Raw genomic sequence first — 19,909 nt, forward strand, 5'->3', positions numbered from 1 at the left:
CCACGTACTCACAAGAGTACAGCCGCATTAAATGCAGAGATCTCAGGATCTTATCTCTGCAGAGTTCATTCCTATTTGGTGGTTACTTTTTTAGAGACGTCACATCTCCTGTCCCTCAAGAGAGTCGTTTCCGCCAGACAAGGAACCTCGATGATTGAAGCCTCAACCTAAATTCGAATTGCTCTCCAACGGAAGAAATCTTGAGGACGTTCTACGCCAACGGATCTATGCAAGAGTTCTCCTACAAATAGCGCTCGAGGATCACTTCAACCTTCACCGATTCAACGACATAAGCTGAAGCTCTGCCAAAATCGCTACTCAGCCTAAAGCTCAACCTCCCCAAAGCTTGAATCGAAGAAGAGAATTCCAAAGCCAAAATCAGTCACTGCTGATTACATACATTCTCTTAGACCTTAAGCAAACCTTTGTTTACCCAGAAGCTAAGGTCAAACTTGCTACAAAGAACTTGTTCTTTGCAGTATAGTTGGCACTCGTTCAAACCTCATTTCCAAAAGAAAGATTTGAGTGTTTTGAGTGATTCGGAGTTCAGAAAGGTTTTCTGTCTCTGAGAGTCTTAGCGCGGGTTGTGCTAAGCAAGAGAAATCCGACACGAGTGAAGTGTGGGTACTGAAGAAGGGTTTTCTTCAGTGGTACGGTTGTGTGCACCCGGCAAGCACACGGTTTGGTTTGCAGTGCACCTGTTAAGCACTTGCGGAGTGGATTGTTGGTCTGATCAACCGACCGTGAATGTAGGAAAGGGTTTTTCCGAACCACGTAAAAGTCTCTGTGTTGTTTATAGCTTTCAGTTTTACTTTCCTACTTGTGTTATTTCAATTGATAAACTGAATACTGAATAACTGCAAAGAGAAACCTAAGACCAACAACGTGCTCAACCGAGGCTATTGCGAAACTAAGTTTAATTTCTGCTGTGTATGATATCAGTCTGACTGATCTATCTTTTGATAGTCAGGAAGAGTGTTATCATCTCTGTTTTAGCAAACTCGACTGAAGCCCATAAGTGCATCAGTTAAGTTCCAGCAACTTAACTGATAACTCCTTACTGAAGAGCTTTCAGTATCAGTCGTAAACCCTGTTTGCATGAAAAGTTTCGTTTAGATCTCTATCTTGAGATCTCTTTCTTTGAAGAAAAGAAAAATAGCCCATAGGTGTATTGTCACGACCGGTCCTAATTAAGGATAATTAAGCCGGGGAAACCGTGACTAATGGAGGGAGATTAGAAGCGGGGTAGAAAGGGGAATAATCCAACAAGAAAGGATCACATTTCATCATTTAATAAAAGGAATATTTATAATATAACAGAAGTTTAGTCGTATAGACTCAAATAACTAGTAAGTTCAGATATCTCTGACTTAGCCAAATAAACATAAAACTTCTGAGTACGCAGCGGAATATGATTCTGATTACATGTATGAAGACATGTAACCCTAGAGTTCATTAATACATAATAAGACAAAAGAATCCCGCTCGTCACTTCATCACCATCGGCAGCTGCTCAACCTGCACATTTAGAAATATATGCAGGGCTTGAGTACAAAAGTACTCAGTGGGCACGTATGCCTAAGTATAAAATACATGCTTCAAAACTGTAAATTGTCATGCCATAATTAAACAGTACAGCAAGGGAGTTTTTCGCTAAAAGGCCCAAGCTTACTAAATTCATTTGTGATTCTTAAAGTTCGACTGCAGTCTAAGTTCTCTTGTAATCTATCATATCTGGAACTTTGTGCCGGAGAGGTGGCCACCTCTCACGGTCACTTGACCGGCCAACCCGCTAGATGACTCACGGTCACTGGTGTACACTAGCCCTGGCAGGATAGCTATCAACTGCTCAGGACCCGAATTCGATTGCATAATAAAAGTCACATCAGATAGATATCATACTGAAATTTAAATATTTTATGGCAAGACAATATTTGAAATAACTTCAATTAATTTAGTCATGAAATAACTTGCTTGAACGTAACATTTAAACTCATTTGATATATATGAAAGTAATGCCCACCTGAATAGGCAAAGCCTGTCGTTTAACCTTATCTCTGAATCGGAATAGCAGTGCTAATCCTTCTGATGCTCAAAGCCTACAAGAAATCTATTCTCAATAGGTCTCCTTGAATCTAATCTTAAGTCACGGTGAGTTGCTTAATATTCTATGATTCACTTAGCCGGGTTTTCAAAATTTAATGAATAAATAATTGAAAACATTTCTCTTGAGTTAAGAACACCAACAATATTCTTACTCATATTTCTTTAATAATTGGAATTATAATTAAAACCAATTAAATACTTTTATTGCAAGTAAAAATGCAATTTCATGTCATGCTTAACATATAATAAGTAATTTACTTAAAATATGCACATAATAATAATTTAATATTATTATGAAAACTAGTCTTTGAAATAAATTAATTAAACTAATTAATAGTTCAATTAATTAAAATAGGAAACCATTTAAATAGATGAAATAGGGCCCATGCTTAAATAAATAATAGCCCATATAAATTTAAAAGATGAGGCCCAACTCAATAAAATAGGAATGGCCCAAACTGAATAAAATAAATCGAGCCCAGCTAAATAAAATTAAAATCGGCCCAGGCTTTTAAAAATCGCAGCCCAAATCTATTTAAAAATCGGCCCATCACTCACAAAAAAATCGGCCCAAATACTCGGCCCAAATCATTGAAATAAATCGGCCCAAATGAGAGCCCATCACCCAAACCCAACTTTCAAGCCCAATAACCAAAACCTACATCTATTCTTCCTCAAACTCACGCCGCTCACTCTTCTTCACGAAAAACACACGCACACACTCACACAAAAGCTGAACCTCTCTCTCTCTCTCTCTCACGGTTCACGCCAACCCGCCGCCGCAGCCTTCCTCCGGCGAAGAGCCGGCGACTGGACCTCTCCCTCTCCCTCGTTTTCCCTCTACCTGCACAACCCGACAGCCGCAGCATCTGGAACCAACCACCGTCTCTGTCTCCCTCTCGGATTCAGGCTCGCCGAGCCCTTGCTCAACTCTGGCCGACGGCAGCAGCTTCATGCCGCCACCATCGCCGCCGAAGCTTGCCGGAGCAACAGCGGCAGCCGCTGACGACGCTCGGCTCTCCCCTCTCTCATCTCCCTCATCGCACCAACACCCACAGACGCCATCCCTCATACTCTCTCTATTCTCCGGCGACGCAACAACAAAAGCTGCCGCCGACCGGTGACTCCGACTCTCTCTGAATCGACGTGAAGCAGGAGCATCAAGCCACCGCCGCCGTCGCCAATCCTCCCTCTTCCGTCCTCCCTCGATTCTCAACCCCAGCTCTCTCAACTCCCCCTGTTCTAGGTTCGGCAGCCGCGGTCAGTGGCTCCACGCCACCACCGTCAGCACACCTCTCTTCCATCGCCCTCTCTGCCTTTCTCTCTTCGGCTGGTAACAGCCGCCCTCCGTGGTGCTCGCCGGAGGAGCAGCAGCGACAAGCCGCGCCACCCTCGGCGTCGCAGCCACCACGCCACCGTCGACAGCAGCAGCAGATGAGGCGGGCTGCCACCGGCGCCCTTCCCATTCGCTCAAGACCAAAGATTTAAAACAGGGCTTCAAGACTAAATCCTTTCTTTTCATTTTATTAAAGAAAAACATGTTTCATATGTAGTATATAAACACAGATGGTATGCACATGTATATGAATGCTTTGTTCAAAAGTCTTCATTCAATTTATAAGTGAGAGTAAGTGACGTGCATACACAAAAACATGAATTGTTGTCTGCTGTACATTAGAGGTTTGAGTACTGGAGGAAATCACTGAAACTGAATTTGGGGTGCTAACCGTGAATGGAGGTAAAATGGGCAGAGTGATTTGTAGATGAAGTCTTTAGAGCTTTCAGCTGAGTTTGTGGAGTCCGTGTGGTATAGCTGAACTTCTGTGGGTGTAGCTCCGCACTTAGTTCCTTGGTATGTAGGAGAAATGGTGAGTGGAAGGGAAAGGGGGGCAAGGTATCGTGTGAGTGGGGAGAGTGGAAAGGGTGAGTGGAAGTGAAAAGTGTGAGTGGGTGGGAGTGAAAAGTGTGAGTGGGGAGAGTGAAAAGTGTGAGTGAAAGTGAAATAAAAATATAATAAAAAGTCTTCCGGTTTGTACTATGAAAACTGTAATAATCGTTCAGTGTTCGTTTAAACAAATAGCTCGTGTAGATGCTAAATGTTAAATTAAATAAATATGCAATGCATATTAATTCAATAACTAAATTTACAAATGTTTTTGTACATTATTTTTGTTGGAATTAAAAATAAATTCATTTTCTTTATATCCGGCGTGAATCATCTTACTTCTAAGTTCGAAAATAAATTTTAAATTTAGCTCGAGGAAACGGGGTATTACATTCCTCCCTCCTTAAAAAAAATTCCGTCCTCGGAATTGCATATCTGGTATTCTAGCTTGTGATACTAGTCATTCGTTTCATTCATCTCTTTTGTGGCATTTTCCATCCTGTGATGGTTCCACTACATGACGAGAACAATATTATTGCCTCGTAAAACTTGAACCTTGCGATCAAGTATCTGGACTGATTTGTCTTCATAACTTAGGTCCTGGCTAGGACTCCTTTATCGTGCTTAATCACATGCTTTGGATTAAACACATATTTTCTTAACTGAGAGACATGAAACACATTGTGCACGTCTCCAATACTGGGTGGCAATGCCAACCTTTAGGCTACAGGGCCTATCTTATCTAGGATCTCAAAAAGTCCTATATAACGGGGTTGCAACTTGCCCCTCTGTCCGAAACGTATAACTCCCTTTGAGGGAGGAACTTTGAGGAAAAATCGATCCCCAACATTGAATTCTAACTTCGATCGGCGTTTATCGGCGTAAGACTTGTGTCTATCTCGAGCTTCTTTGATTCTTTGCTTGATGTGGTCGACTTTCTCAACCATCTGTTGGACCAGTTCAGGACCTAACAGTTTTCTTTCACCCACTTCATCTTAGTAAAGTGGTAAACTACATTTTCGGCCATACAAGACCTCATCTGGATTATTCCAAATGTTGCTTGATAACTGTTGTTATAAGCAAATTCTTCGAGAGGTAACAAATTCTCCTAACTTCTACCTTTGTCTGCGATAATTGCGATCTGACGTGATAGATACAGGTACACCGTGAAGGCGTACTATCTCTTTGACATATAACTTTGCAAATTTCTCCAATCCAAATGTCATTTGAATTGGTAGAAAGTGCGCTGACTTTGATAATCGGTCTACTATGACGCTATATCTCTTTTCATTCTTGTTCACCAGAAAATTTTCTTTAAATTCTGGTGCATCTTTCTACTGTCTGGATGTGCAGTGTATGGAGTATCATGAGCCTTGCTCATAATCTCGTTCTTTAATTCTTCTTTGTGTGGCACACACAATCTTTCACCAACCATAAGTGAGTTATCATTTGCTTCAGTGAATCCTTTCGTTTCATTCGTTCTTGCCGCGAGACGCATCTTCTCCAAGAACCAATCTTCTCTTTGTGCTTTGCACAATTCTTTCTCTCAAATCAGGTTTAGTTGTCAGCGCAACTACTTAACCCGATACTGAATCTGGGGAATAAACAATCTCTAAACTGAGTGAGGCGAACTCACGAATCAGCTCCTTCTGTTGGGTAATGAAATACCCTAGCTTAGCCTTCGTCTTTCGACTCAAGGCGTCAGCTACTACATTTGTTTTTCCTGGATGGTAACTGATGGTGCAATCGTAATCCTTTACTAATTCGAGCCATCTTCGTTGTCTCATGTTTAAATCATTTTTGCTCGAAAAAGTACTTTAAACTCTTATGATCTGTAAAGATCTTACACTTAACTCCATAGAGGTAGTGTCTCCAAATCTTCAGCGCGTGCACAACGGCTGCTAGTTCTAAATCATGAATCGGGTAGTTCAGCTCATGGGGCTTCAATTGACGAGACGTATATGCTATCACTTTCTGATTTTGCATCAACACGCAACCCATTCCTAGTTTCGAGGCATCAGTGTACACCTCAAATTCTTCATTCTCTCCTGGTATTGCTAACACTGGTGCAGTAGTCAGCCTAGTCTTGAATTACTTAAAACTTTGTTCGCACGCTTCAGACCAAACGTATTTAGTCCCTTTTCTCAAAAGTTGAGTCATTGGCCTAGCCAATTTCGAGAATCCTTCGATAAATCTTCTGTAGTAACCTGCTACACCGATAAAACTTCTAATCTCATTGACATTTGATGGTGCCTTCTATTCCTTGACTGTTTCGACCTTGGCGGGGTCTACTTTGATTCCTTCAGTCGACACTATGTGACCGAGAAACATAACTTCCTTTAACCAAAATTCACACTTGTTGAATTTGGTAAACCATTTCTCATTGCGCAGGGTTTTGAGTACGATGCGTAAGTGCTCTTCATGTTGTTCTTCGGTCTTAGAGTATACGAGGATGTCGTCATTAAACACTAAGACAAAACCATCGAGATACTGATGGAAAACTCTGTTCATTAGGTCCATGAAAACTGCTGGGGCATTCGTTAAATCTAAGGGCAACACTGTGAACTCGTAAAGTCCATAACGCGTTCGAAACGCTGTCTTTGGAATGTCTTCTCTTTTCATCCTGAGTTGGTGGTAATCAGATCTTAGGTCAATCTTGGAAAACACACCGGCTCTTCTCAACTGATTTAACAGGTCGTCTATCCTCGGAAGAGGATATCTATTCTTATGAGCTTGCTTCAACTTCTTATAATCAATACACATCCTTAGTGTATCATCTTTTCTTTGACATCTTTAATTAGTGCTCCCCATAGTGACATACTATGTTGCATGAAACTAGGTCTGGTGAAAATTTGGTAATTCATTGGGAAAAATATCTTTGTACTCTCAAATCTGTTGAACTTCCTTAATTGTTTCCTTCGTCCTAAGTCACCTTCTCAGATTGACTAGGGAATTCTAACATCAAACTTTTCTCATCGTCTTCGTAACTTTCACTTCGAGGATTAATGGCACTCCTTCTGCCATGTAAACTCATTTTCCCATTTCCAAATGGTTATTTAATGGGGGTTTCTAAGTTTCCATTGTGGTGGCGTTCCAACTTTATTCTTGTTGTAGCTTCCGGCACTTTAGCCAAAGCATTCACTCTCTTAGCTTGAGCCTACTAGCCTTGGGGTTGGTTATATCTTAAGTTTAGTTCCAGTGTTTTCCTTCTATTTCAGGGTTTCCTCTATTTCTTTCATTCCATTTCATTTTCTTTACCTCCCTCTTGAGGTGGTGTACATATCTTGTTTGTGCGTGAACTTTCTCCTTCTCCAATTGTTGTGGTGACTCGGTGGTGAGAGTCTCGTTAATTGCTTGTTCCTTCGTAATGTCTCTCTGGTTCACTAAGAAAATTGAATATCTCATGCCGCGATTCATTTACGAACACCTTTACGCATTTCTCATTATTGTCCACCATGTGGACCACATATTGACAGCTGGTTGAAAACTAATGACAAACTGAGTAATTCTAATCGCTACTATACTTATCGTGATAAAAATATTCTATTGTGACAACTATATAGTGCGAGTCTATATATATTGTAGTGATGCTCTACCTCGAGATCAAAAATCTTAATTGACAATCACTGAGATCTTAGTCATGTGGCCAGACCCAACAAAACGAATCACTCAGTCAAATGGGAGCTTCGCCCCCAATCATGTCAACTTCTTATTCATGTAAGTCTCTGATCAAACTTCTAACTTAAAACTTACTAGTAAGTACTTCATCATAAGTCACTGATACCATGAAAGTCCATTCTATGCCGTTCTAGCAAAGCTATCACGACTGACATCATAATCATAAGCAACATAAGTTCTTATGTGAAAAACTTAATCTCACCGCTATTGAAATAGCTCAAATGAATCCTTAGTCTTAAGACAGTGCCTCTATGTTGTAACATCTCTATGTTAAACATTTTTATCTTACCAGTCTTTACTCAAACGGTTAAATCGATCAAACGGTGCTATCACGATTAACATTCTCAAAGCATTATTGGATGATACTCAAACGGTTTGTAAGAGGACCCATCATTCTAATCGTATAGGCAGCTAGCCTAAAACGACAGCATAAAGCTTTCTCTTTCATTCATACATACATACATACTTCTGTTTCTTTTGAAACCTTAACATATATGGACATTTAAAGTCCCTTTCATGAAAACTTTGCTTGTGCCGAAAAGATTCAAAGAATCTAACTCGACCATACATCTGGTATTCGTGAAAGGCTCGATAGTCCTAAACACGACTTTAACTCATCTTATCGTTAAGGGCTCAGATTACTGTTGTCCCATCTCATCTTTCCTTTGAAATTCTGATTATGATTTTGATCATGTGGAGGTGCGGGCGCAGGTACAGTTGCAGGTCTTTCTCCTGGCATGGCTGCCTCAATGTCTAACGCTCGGCTGAGCGACTCAGTGTAGGACAATCCTCCGTGGCCTGCCAAAGTCATCCTAATCTCGTGCCTCAGACCGGCACAAAACTTTTTAGCCATCTTCTCATCTGTGTCAACTTGTTCCGGCGCATATCTAGACATATCGTAGAACATCCTGTCGTATTAAATTACCGACATCTTTCCTTGTTTCAGAATTATAAAATTCAGCCTCCTTTTTCTTGCGGTAGCTCTTGGGTATATACTTGTCATATATACCGGCTTTGAATTGTTCCCAAGTCAGGTTTCCTATCTGCTCTGCTGTCATCGTTTTCATCCTTACTTCCCACCAGAAATCAGCTGACCCAGTCAACTGAAAAGAACACACAAGTTAGGCGCTCTTGGTCAGTGCAGCGAAAAAGCTGAAAATGCACTAAATCTTTCGCACACATGTCTCAGCTTGGCTGGATCTCTTGTCCCACTGAAGACAAGTGGACTTTGTTATAGGAATAGTTCATCTATTCTATGTTCTGGTTGTATGGGTGGTGAGGCCATGTTTTGTTCTAGCCCTGGTACTGGCCTCTTCCATCATCTCAAAGAATTCTTTCCCCTTCTCTTGGACGCCTTTGCTTTGTTGGCATTTCGATGAGTCGACATATAGTCAACAATGTAATACACATATGCGTATCATCGATTCTGTAAATTGTTTTCTTGATTCTCAAATCTCGCTCATACTCTTCCTCATGAAAGTATAAAAATAACATAGCGGAAGTGACTTGCCGCAAAAGACTGATAGGGTTGCTACATAGACATGGGAAATTAGTATCAATGAAGACTATTTTATCAACAATTGAATATAGATCTGATGATCAATCCAAGCATTATATATGATGAACTGGCTATCTAGCAAGGTTATCATGAACGAGCTCAGTCCGAAATGCCCTATGAACCAACGTTTCCCTACTAATACTAGTCAAAGTAACTAAGCCAACATTGAGGCATACAAAAGCATCGAAATGATCATCATTTTCGAAATACACAACTAACGTCCTACTAAATGCATAAGAGATTGTCTGCATGCATTACGTGCTTGACCCTTGAGTTGAAGCATATGTGTTTGACTGATTAATCTGATGAGTACCTGTTTGTCCTCGGTTTACAGAAAATCTACCAACAGCTAGTAGATCGCAATGATTCAAATCACAAATGACAATTAGGCAAAGTGTTCCAATAATTTGCCAAACAATTGAAAATGAATAACCATAGGGTAGAAATGAATTGACTGAAAGGTCGAAGCGAAATGACCTAATAGTCTGAACCCGTTTGGCTTTTCATATGAAGGTTTAAAATATATAGGTTTAAAGACCCATATGTGACGACTACTGAGATTTTGGCCATGTGGACTGGCCAGGTCCGACACAACTACTTCTCAGTCACTCGGAAATACTTTTCCAAACTTGGCAACTCTTGTTCCTTGGCTGCAAAAGGTATATTTGGTCTAAAATCACCACTTTCTTTTTAATATCTTGAACATGTCCTTGAAAATATTCTAGAGCTTCTCAAACTTGGAGTCTGCCTCCTAGTTTAGTGCAATCCTTAAACATCTTCTATAGGCGAAATAAGGTAGGCTCGACCTTACTCAACAATGTTCCTCTATATGATCTTAATGTAGTACTTCTAGTACTTAGTGTTCCTTTACATAGCGCTTGAAATGCAACCATATAATTTGAAGCACTCTTCCGTGTTATTGCAAAAGACCGTCTGAATCATCACGCGTTCAATAAGGAAATAGCTTTTGCTCATCTGAGCACCTTTATAGGATATGTGTCTCCATGTGTAATGCTAATGGAATGACCTTAGTCAATGCTCTCATTGCGGCTACCAGACTAAATGCATAATCCAAGACGTTCTAACTGAGGCGATGTCCTCGATAGGTTAAGGTATATATACTTATCTTGAGTATATCCTTAGGGTCTCATTAGAATCTTAATTCATTTGTTTCAGCATTGATCTACTGTCGGTGCTTCTAGCTATTATTAAACTCTAAACCATCTTCGAGAACTTCTCTCGTCTTACACACTTGCGTAAACTTTTATGATCAATCATAATGGTTGGTAACTGTTAGTACCCATATCACATCTCGTCTTTCCAATTCGTAGTAGGTGATCGTAATCAATAGGGATTCTCAGTCATGTCCTTATCTATTGCGATAGGTACTGTAAGTAGAATGGTTCCGAATATCTGAAACTATAAGCTGATAGCTTTAATCGTAATATTATAACATCATATACAAAGCATTTTGACCCTTCGTAAGTCTAACTCTGAAGTTCATACATGAATCATGAAGGTTATCCTCAAGCCATAGCTAGTGATAATCGAGGCTAGAAGTGAGTCTCAACTTGTTAGGGATTAGCTAACTGATTACATAAGTCACACTCATCGCTATAAGCAATATCACACTTAAACTATCATTGAATAAGGCAATAGTCGATTAGGTGTTCCGTCTCGCGTGAACAACCTGAATGAAGAACAATGCCTGCGTCAGTGATTCGTGCGTGGCACTCCGCTTGCACTACTTTCATTGGATTCTCTTCCTCTTTCTTAGCTCTTCACCATGGCTATAGTGAAATATAACTGAGTTTCTAGCTTCTATTGTTCTTCTCGTAACAGTGATCATGCATTCTTAACGCATCTAAGTTTATTGAGATATCTAATCAATCAATAAAGCATAAAACTTGAATGTAAGCATCAGTACATTCTTATAAAACGTGAACTTCTCAATGGTTTAAAATCATTACCACCTTCTTTCTTGCTGAGCATGATGATGTGATGAAGTGATGAGCTTTGGTTGACTGACTCGTATATACTAGTGATCATACTAGAAAAATGGGCTAACTCTAGGGTTCAGAGCAAATGAACTGCTCTGATACCACTCTGTCACGACCGGTCCTAATTAAGGATAATTAAGCCGGGGAAACCGTGACTAATGGAGGGAGATTAGAAGCGGGGTAGAAAGGGGAATAATCCAACAAGAAAGGATCACATTTCATCATTTAATAAAAGGAATATTTATAATATAACAGAAGTTTAGTCGTATAGACTCAAATAACTAATAAGTTCAGATATCTCTGACTTAGCCAAATAAACATAAAACTTCTGAGTACGCAGCGGAATATGATTCTGATTACATGTATGAAGACATGTAACCCTAGAGTTCATTAATACATAATAAGACAAAAGAATCCCGCTCGTCACTTCATCACCATCGGCAGCTGCTCAACCTGCACATTTAGAAATATATGCAGGGCTTGAGTACAAAAGTACTCAGTGGGCACGTATGCCTAAGTATAAAATACATGCTTCAAAACTGTAAATTGTCATGCCATAATTAAACAGTACAGCAAGGGAGTTTTTCGCTAAAAGGCCCAAGCTTACTAAATTCATTTGTGATTCTTAAAGTTCGACTGCAGTCTAAGTTCTCTTGTAATCTATCATATCTGGAACTTTGTGCCGGAGAGGTGGCCACCTCTCACGGTCACTTGACCGGCCAACCCGCTAGATGACTCACGGTCACTGGTGTACACTAGCCCTGGCAGGATAGCTATCAACTGCTCAGGACCCGAATTCGATTGCATAATAAAAGTCACATCAGATAGATATCATACTGAAATTTAAATATTTTATGGCAAGACAATATTTGAAATAACTTCAATTAATTTAGTCATGAAATAACTTGCTTGAACGTAACATTTAAACTCATTTGATATATATGAAAGTAATGCCCACCTGAATAGGCAAAGCCTGTCGTTTAACCTTATCTCTGAATCGGAATAGCAGTGCTAATCCTTCTGATGCTCAAAGCCTACAAGAAATCTATTCTCAATAGGTCTCCTTGAATCTAATCTTAAGTCACGGTGAGTTGCTTAATATTCTATGATTCACTTAGCCGGGTTTTCAAAATTTAATGAATAAATAATTGAAAACATTTCTCTTGAGTTAAGAACACCAACAATATTCTTACTCATATTTCTTTAATAATTGGAATTATAATTAAAACCAATTAAATACTTTTATTGCAAGTAAAAATGCAATTTCATGTCATGCTTAACATATAATAAGTAATTTACTTAAAATATGCACATAATAATAATTTAATATTATTATGAAAACTAGTCTTTGAAATAAATTAATTAAACTAATTAATAGTTCAATTAATTAAAATAGGAAACCATTTAAATAGATGAAATAGGGCCCATGCTTAAATAAATAATAGCCCATATAAATTTAAAAGATGAGGCCCAACTCAATAAAATAGGAATGGCCCAAACTGAATAAAATAAATCGAGCCCAGCTAAATAAAATTAAAATCGGCCCAGGCTTTTAAAAATCGCAGCCCAAATCTATTTAAAAATCGGCCCATCACTCACAAAAAAATCGGCCCAAATACTCGGCCCAAATCATTGAAATAAATCGGCCCAAATGAGAGCCCATCACCCAAACCCAACTTTCAAGCCCAATAACCAAAACCTACATCTATTCTTCCTCAAACTCACGCCGCTCACTCTTCTTCACGAAAAACACACGCACACACTCACACAAAAGCTGAACCTCTCTCTCTCTCTCTCTCACGGTTCACGCCAACCCGCCGCCGCAGCCTTCCTCCGGCGAAGAGCCGGCGACTGGACCTCTCCCTCTCCCTCGTTTTCCCTCTACCTGCACAACCCGACAGCCGCAGCATCTGGAACCAACCACCGTCTCTGTCTCCCTCTCGGATTCAGGCTCGCCGAGCCCTTGCTCAACTCTGGCCGACGGCAGCAGCTTCATGCCGCCACCATCGCCGCCGAAGCTTGCCGGAGCAACAGCGGCAGCCGCTGACGACGCTCGGCTCTCCCCTCTCTCATCTCCCTCATCGCACCAACACCCACAGACGCCATCCCTCATACTCTCTCTATTCTCCGGCGACGCAACAACAAAAGCTGCCGCCGACCGGTGACTCCGACTCTCTCTGAATCGACGTGAAGCAGGAGCATCAAGCCACCGCCGCCGTCGCCAATCCTCCCTCTTCCGTCCTCCCTCGATTCTCAACCCCAGCTCTCTCAACTCCCCCTGTTCTAGGTTCGGCAGCCGCGGTCAGTGGCTCCACGCCACCACCGTCAGCACACCTCTCTTCCATCGCCCTCTCTGCCTTTCTCTCTTCGGCTGGTAACAGCCGCCCTCCGTGGTGCTCGCCGGAGGAGCAGCAGCGACAAGCCGCGCCACCCTCGGCGTCGCAGCCACCACGCCACCGTCGACAGCAGCAGCAGATGAGGCGGGCTGCCACCGGCGCCCTTCCCATTCGCTCAAGACCAAAGATTTAAAACAGGGCTTCAAGACTAAATCCTTTCTTTTCATTTTATTAAAGAAAAACATGTTTCATATGTAGTATATAAACACAGATGGTATGCACATGTATATGAATGCTTTGTTCAAAAGTCTTCATTCAATTTATAAGTGAGAGTAAGTGACGTGCATACACAAAAACATGAATTGTTGTCTGCTGTACATTAGAGGTTTGAGTACTGGAGGAAATCACTGAAACTGAATTTGGGGTGCTAACCGTGAATGGAGGTAAAATGGGCAGAGTGATTTGTAGATGAAGTCTTTAGAGCTTTCAGCTGAGTTTGTGGAGTCCGTGTGGTATAGCTGAACTTCTGTGGGTGTAGCTCCGCACTTAGTTCCTTGGTATGTAGGAGAAATGGTGAGTGGAAGGGAAAGGGGGGCAAGGTATCGTGTGAGTGGGGAGAGTGGAAAGGGTGAGTGGAAGTGAAAAGTGTGAGTGGGTGGGAGTGAAAAGTGTGAGTGGGGAGAGTGAAAAGTGTGAGTGAAAGTGAAATAAAAATATAATAAAAAGTCTTCCGGTTTGTACTATGAAAACTGTAATAATCGTTCAGTGTTCGTTTAAACAAATAGCTCGTGTAGATGCTAAATGTTAAATTAAATAAATATGCAATGCATATTAATTCAATAACTAAATTTACAAATGTTTTTGTACATTATTTTTGTTGGAATTAAAAATAAATTCATTTTCTTTATATCCGGCGTGAATCATCTTACTTCTAAGTTCGAAAATAAATTTTAAATTTAGCTCGAGGAAACGGGGTATTACATGTATTCCCCCCCATACACCTATTCGAGACCCCCGGGACCTAACAGAGGCCACTGGATCAAATGAAATAAATTTCTGTAGTGACCCGCTCTTTTATATATTTTAAATCCAGTAATGAGTGTTTATTTTTGTTCATCAGTAAATGAAAACGGTTATTATCCTGATATGAATTCAGCTTATGATCCTGAATTCATATTATTAAAGCAGTCAATGATATTATTTCAGAGTTATAACTGACTTAGCAAAGTCACGTTATTATTTTTAAGCGAGATGGAATTAGATTTTATTTTTACTCAAGTCGTGGATTATTTCTGACTCGTGAGTTAATTAAATCTGCGGATTTAATTTAAATATTAAAAAAACAAACGAATTAAATCTACGGATTTAATTTAGATTCATTTTATAACTTATCGATTTTAGCGAGATATCACATGTCGAAATCGAGATTTATTTAAATAAACAGTACCAAGCAGATATGAGCACGCGATCCACTTTACAGTTACAGAATCACCAAGACATAGAAAATACATCATTAATCCTATACTATATATTTTTTTCTTCTTTCTTTTTCTTTCCACTACCTTTGCTCCCCACATCATTTTGCCACCAACTCCACTTCATTTTGCCACCATTACAACGCCAATAATTCCTTCATCCTCCACTTAGCTCTCCACTCCACCAAACTTCCCACTTACTCCCTCCATGTCCTTTAACATTTCAGTCAGTAAACTCCCTTCACTCATTTCCTTTGACACCAGAAACCAGAAAATTTGAAGGAAAGAGATAGAGTTTGTAAAACTGCTGCCAACTTCAAAGGAGGTAAGTCTTGGCTAAATTTTCCCCAATTCCTCCTTTATTCACCTGCATTTATTAAAACAACAGCACCTTCAAATTCATTTCAGTTATTTCACACTTCATTCGATTCAACAACAAGCAATCAATTCGATCACATTCGAGGTATTTACTGAGCTCAATATGCTATGTCCTATAATGCATATTCTCCATCCAAGTATGATCAGTATACACATGAAAATAGGCTCCACAGTTTAATAAGAAAGGATACACCCTAGCTCGTGATCGGACAATTTTAGCTATGACATCCTCACACTGTTAGATGTTAGCACTGACTTTTCTCACTCAACTGAATCAATATGCATACTCCTCGACACCAATCGCGTAAACGAAAACAAACGAGACTACAGAACTTAGCTTTAGGATGAGTGGTACTGGACTGTCGGAGCTCTGCGACTCACGGCGACGGCGGCTCCGGAAGAGGCGACTGCCGGACTCTTGCTGTTAACAACAGCGGCCGGCGGCGCTCCCAGGCGACGGCGTCGAGCGGTGAAGGGTAGAAGACTCCCGACCTCAGCGGCGAATCTCGCCGATTCTGGAGTGCAGCGGCACGGCGAAGCCGGCCTTCCAGTAGCAGCAGCGGCGTCGGGGCTCGGGGAATCGACGGAGGCGTCGAACTTTTACCTGCTCACTGGAGGAACGCAGCAGCAACGACGAGATTGAGAGTGGGCTGAGGGGACTAGTGCTCGACCAGAACTGAGTTCAGAGAGGAGAGGTCGACAGACGAAGGAGGGGCGGCCTCACTCACCGGCAACGGCCGTTCGCCGGATTTTGAAAGTGGAGGTGGCAGATTCAGATGATGGAGAAATTAGGGCTTCTTCTTCGTTCCTTCAATAGATTCGAGGGAGAGATGAACGTTTGAAGCCGAGAGGAGATGGGCGAAGGGAGTGTCCGAGTCAGGCAGAGCAACGACCGGCGACCGTTCGCCGTCCTTCCATGGGCAGCGGCGACGGCGGCGATTTCTAAATTGGGAGGGGAGAGTGACAGCTCTGTTTCGGAGAGGATAAGAAGGACGTTGAGGGATTGACGTTGACGAGGAGAAGCGGCGAAGCGTCGACCTCGACGGGCTCCGGAGCTGCGGTGGCAGGCGCCTCGGCTGAGGCCGGTTAGAGGCGGAGCGAGAGGGAGAAATAGAGAGAGAAGGGCGTCTGCTTTGAGAAGAAAAAAAAAAGGGGGGTCGTCTGTTTTGGTGAAGAGAGAGAGACCGATAGTGAGAGAGAGAGAAATGGGCTTTGACTTTATTTGTTGTTTTGATTTGTATGGGCTTTATTTAATATTTGGGCCGAAAATTGGGCCTTCTATTTATTTTCTTTGGGCCTTGTTGTATTTATTTTCATGTAGGCCTTTATTGTGTCTCTTTGGGCCGAGTTTACTAATGAAAGCCCAACTGCATTCTATTTTAATTGGGCTTTAGTTTAATTCATTGGGCCTTTGTTATATTATTTCAGTTGGGCCTTATTTATTTTACTCAGATGGGCCTCTATTACATTATTTCTTTGGGCCGAATTTATTTAAATTGAAGCCCATCTATTTTATTGGGCTGTTATATTATCTTCGTTGGGCCTCGTTTGATTTATTTAATTGAGCCCAGCTAATCAAATTATTTATTTATTGGGCCAGGATTTATTTAATTACTTGAGCCGATGAATTATTTCAATTGGGCCTCTCATGTTAATTATTCAAGCCCACTTCTACTTAATTAATTATTAGGCTGCCTTATGTTGAGCCTTTTAATTATTTGAAATTATATTATTATTTCCATTCATATTCGTTAAGCCTGATTAATTCTTACGTGATCATATGTCGAATGTTCAGTTTAACTGCCTTTTATTCAGCTATAGCGAGCGAGATTTATTTAATTGGCGGATTAGAACACCCTAAGAGATTGGATTGATTTTTGTTAATTATCCGGCTTCATGAGACGAGACTTAGCTTTTGTTTAAATCCGATAATCTGGATTAACAATAGAAATTCCCTGATTATTATCTCAGAATAATAGTTCATGCATACGAGATTCATGCGTAGTTAAATTACGCATTCTCATTTAATTGAGAATTTTCCCTCGATTTAAAGTCTTACGTTATTTTCTCGGATTAAAGGTCGAGCGCAAGAATAAGAGCTCGTCAAGGAGTCACTAATCTGTAGCAAAGCTTTTCTATCAGGTGGGCATTACTTTCATATATATATCAAATGAGTTTAATGTTATGTTTGAACAGTTATTTCATTGCAAAATCATTGAACTGAAAATTATTTCAACTGTTGTCTTGCCATAAATGTTTCAATGTTTGGTATGATATCTATCTGATGTGGCTTTGCCAGTTATGTAATCAAATTCGGGTCCTGAGCAGTTGATAGCTATCCTGCCAGGGCTAGTGTACACCAGTGACCGTGAGTCATCTAGGGGGTTGGCCGGTCAAGTGACCGTGAGAGGTGGCCACCTCTCCGGCACACAAGCTTCAGATATGATAAAATACAAGAGAACTTAGACTGATCAGTCGAACTTTAAGAATCACAACTGAATTTAGTAAGCTTGGGCCTTTTTAGCGAAAAACCCCTTGATGTACTGTTTATGATGGCATGACAATTTAAATTTTTACGAAGCATGTTATATTTCATAGTAGGCATATGTGCCCACTGAGTACCTTTGTACTCAGCCCTGCATGTATTTCTAAATGTGCAGGTTGAGCAGTAGACGATGGTGATGAAGTGACGAGTGGAATCCTCTTTTGTCGCAATATTATATGCTATGAAAGACTCTAGGGTTACATGTCTTCATACATGTAATCAGAACCTTATTCCGCTGCGTACTCAGAAGTTTTATGTTATTTTGGCTAAGTCAGAGTTATCTGAACTTACTAGTTATTTGAGTCTATACGACTAAAACTCCGTTATATTATAAATATCCATGTTGTTAACAATGATGAAATGCGATCCTTTCTTGTTTGATTATTCCCCTTTCTACCTCGCTTCTAATCTCCCTCCATTAGTCACGGTTTCCCCGACTTAATTATCCTTAATTAGGTCCGGTCGTGACAGAGTGGTATCAGAGCAGTTTATTTGCTCTGAACCCTAGAGTTAACCAATTTTTCTAGTATGATCACTGCTATGAAAGAGTCAGTCGACCAAAGCTCATCACTTCATCACATCGTCATGCTCAGCAAGAAAGAAGGTGGTAATGATTTTAAAACATTGAGAAGTTCACGTTCTATATGAATGTACTGATGCTTACATTCAAGTTTTATGCTTTATTGATTGATTAGATATCTCAATGAACTTAGATGCGTTAAGAATGCATGATCACTGTTACGAGAAGAACAATAGAAGCTAGAAACTCAGTTATATTTCACTATAGCCATGGTGAAGAGCTAAGAAAGAGGAAGAGAATTCAATGAAAGCAGTGCAAGCAGAGTGCCACGCACGAATCACTGAAGCAGGCATAGTTCTTCATTCAGATTGTTCACGCGAGACGGAACACCTAATCGACTATTGCCTTCGATGATAGTTTAAGTACAATATTGATTATAAGTGATGAGTGCGACTGATGTAATCAGTTAGCTAATTCCTAATAAGCTGAGACTCGCTTCTAGCCTCGATTATCACTAGCTATGGCTTGAGGATAACCTTCATGATTCATGTATGAACTTCAGAGTTAGACTTACGAGGGGTCAAAATGCTTTGTATATGATGTTATAATATTACGATTAAAGCTATCAGCTTATAGTTTCAGATATTCGGAACCATTCTACTTACAGTACCTATCGCAATAGATAAGGACATGACTGAGAATCCCTATTGATTACGATCACTTACTACGAATTAGAAAGACGAGATGTGATATGGGTACTAGTAGTTACCAACCATTATGATTGATCATAAAAGTTTACGCAAGTGTGTAAGACGAGAGAAGTTCTCGAAGATGGTTTAGAGTTTAATAATAGCTAGAAGCGCCGACAGTGGATCAATGCTGAAACAAAAGAATTAAGATTCTAATGAGACCTTAAGGATATACTCAATATAAATATATATACCTTAACCTATCGAGGACATCGCCTCAGTTAGAACGTCTTGGATTATGCATTTAGTCTGGTAGCCGCAATGAGAGCATTGACTAAGGTCATTTTATGACTTAGCATTACACATGGAGACACATACCCTATAAAGGTGCTCAGATGAGCAAAAGCTATTTCCTTATTGAATGTGTGATGATTCAAACGATTTTTTTCAATAAAATGAAAGAGTGCTTCAAATTATATGGTTGCATTCAAGCGCTATGTGAAGAAACACTAAGTACTAGAAGTACTATACATTAAGATCATATAGAGGAACATTGTTGAGTAAGGTCGAGCCTACCTTATTTCGCCTATAGAAGATGTTTAAGGATTGCATTAAACTAGGAGGTAGACTCCAAGTTTGAGAAGCTCTAGAATATTCTCAAGGACATGTTCAAGATATTAAGAAGAAAGTGGTGATTTTAGACCAAATATACCTTTTGCAGCCAAGGAACAAGAGTTGC

At 40.3% G+C, this 19,909-nt stretch overlaps 2 long non-coding RNA genes across 2 annotated transcripts; both read right to left on the reverse strand.

Moving 5' to 3' along the window:
- Window positions 1-1,273: 1,273 nt before the first annotated feature.
- LOC131004604 (uncharacterized) lies at window positions 1,274-4,382 on the reverse strand. Its single transcript, XR_009095072.1, has 2 exons — window positions 3,834-4,382; window positions 1,274-2,099 (listed from the first exon to the last, which is right to left on the reverse strand). It is a non-coding gene; the product is annotated as an uncharacterized LOC131004604 (long non-coding RNA).
- Window positions 4,383-11,426: 7,044 nt separating this feature from the next.
- On the reverse strand, window positions 11,427-14,532 carry LOC131004605 (uncharacterized). Its single transcript, XR_009095073.1, has 2 exons — window positions 13,996-14,532; window positions 11,427-12,261 (listed from the first exon to the last, which is right to left on the reverse strand). It is a non-coding gene; the product is annotated as an uncharacterized LOC131004605 (long non-coding RNA).
- Window positions 14,533-19,909: the final 5,377 nt, after the last annotated feature.

This window comes from Salvia miltiorrhiza, unplaced genomic scaffold (assembly GCF_028751815.1).
Source record: "Salvia miltiorrhiza cultivar Shanhuang (shh) unplaced genomic scaffold, IMPLAD_Smil_shh original_scaffold_441:::fragment_1, whole genome shotgun sequence".
Classification (NCBI taxonomy): domain Eukaryota; kingdom Viridiplantae; phylum Streptophyta; class Magnoliopsida; order Lamiales; family Lamiaceae; genus Salvia; species Salvia miltiorrhiza.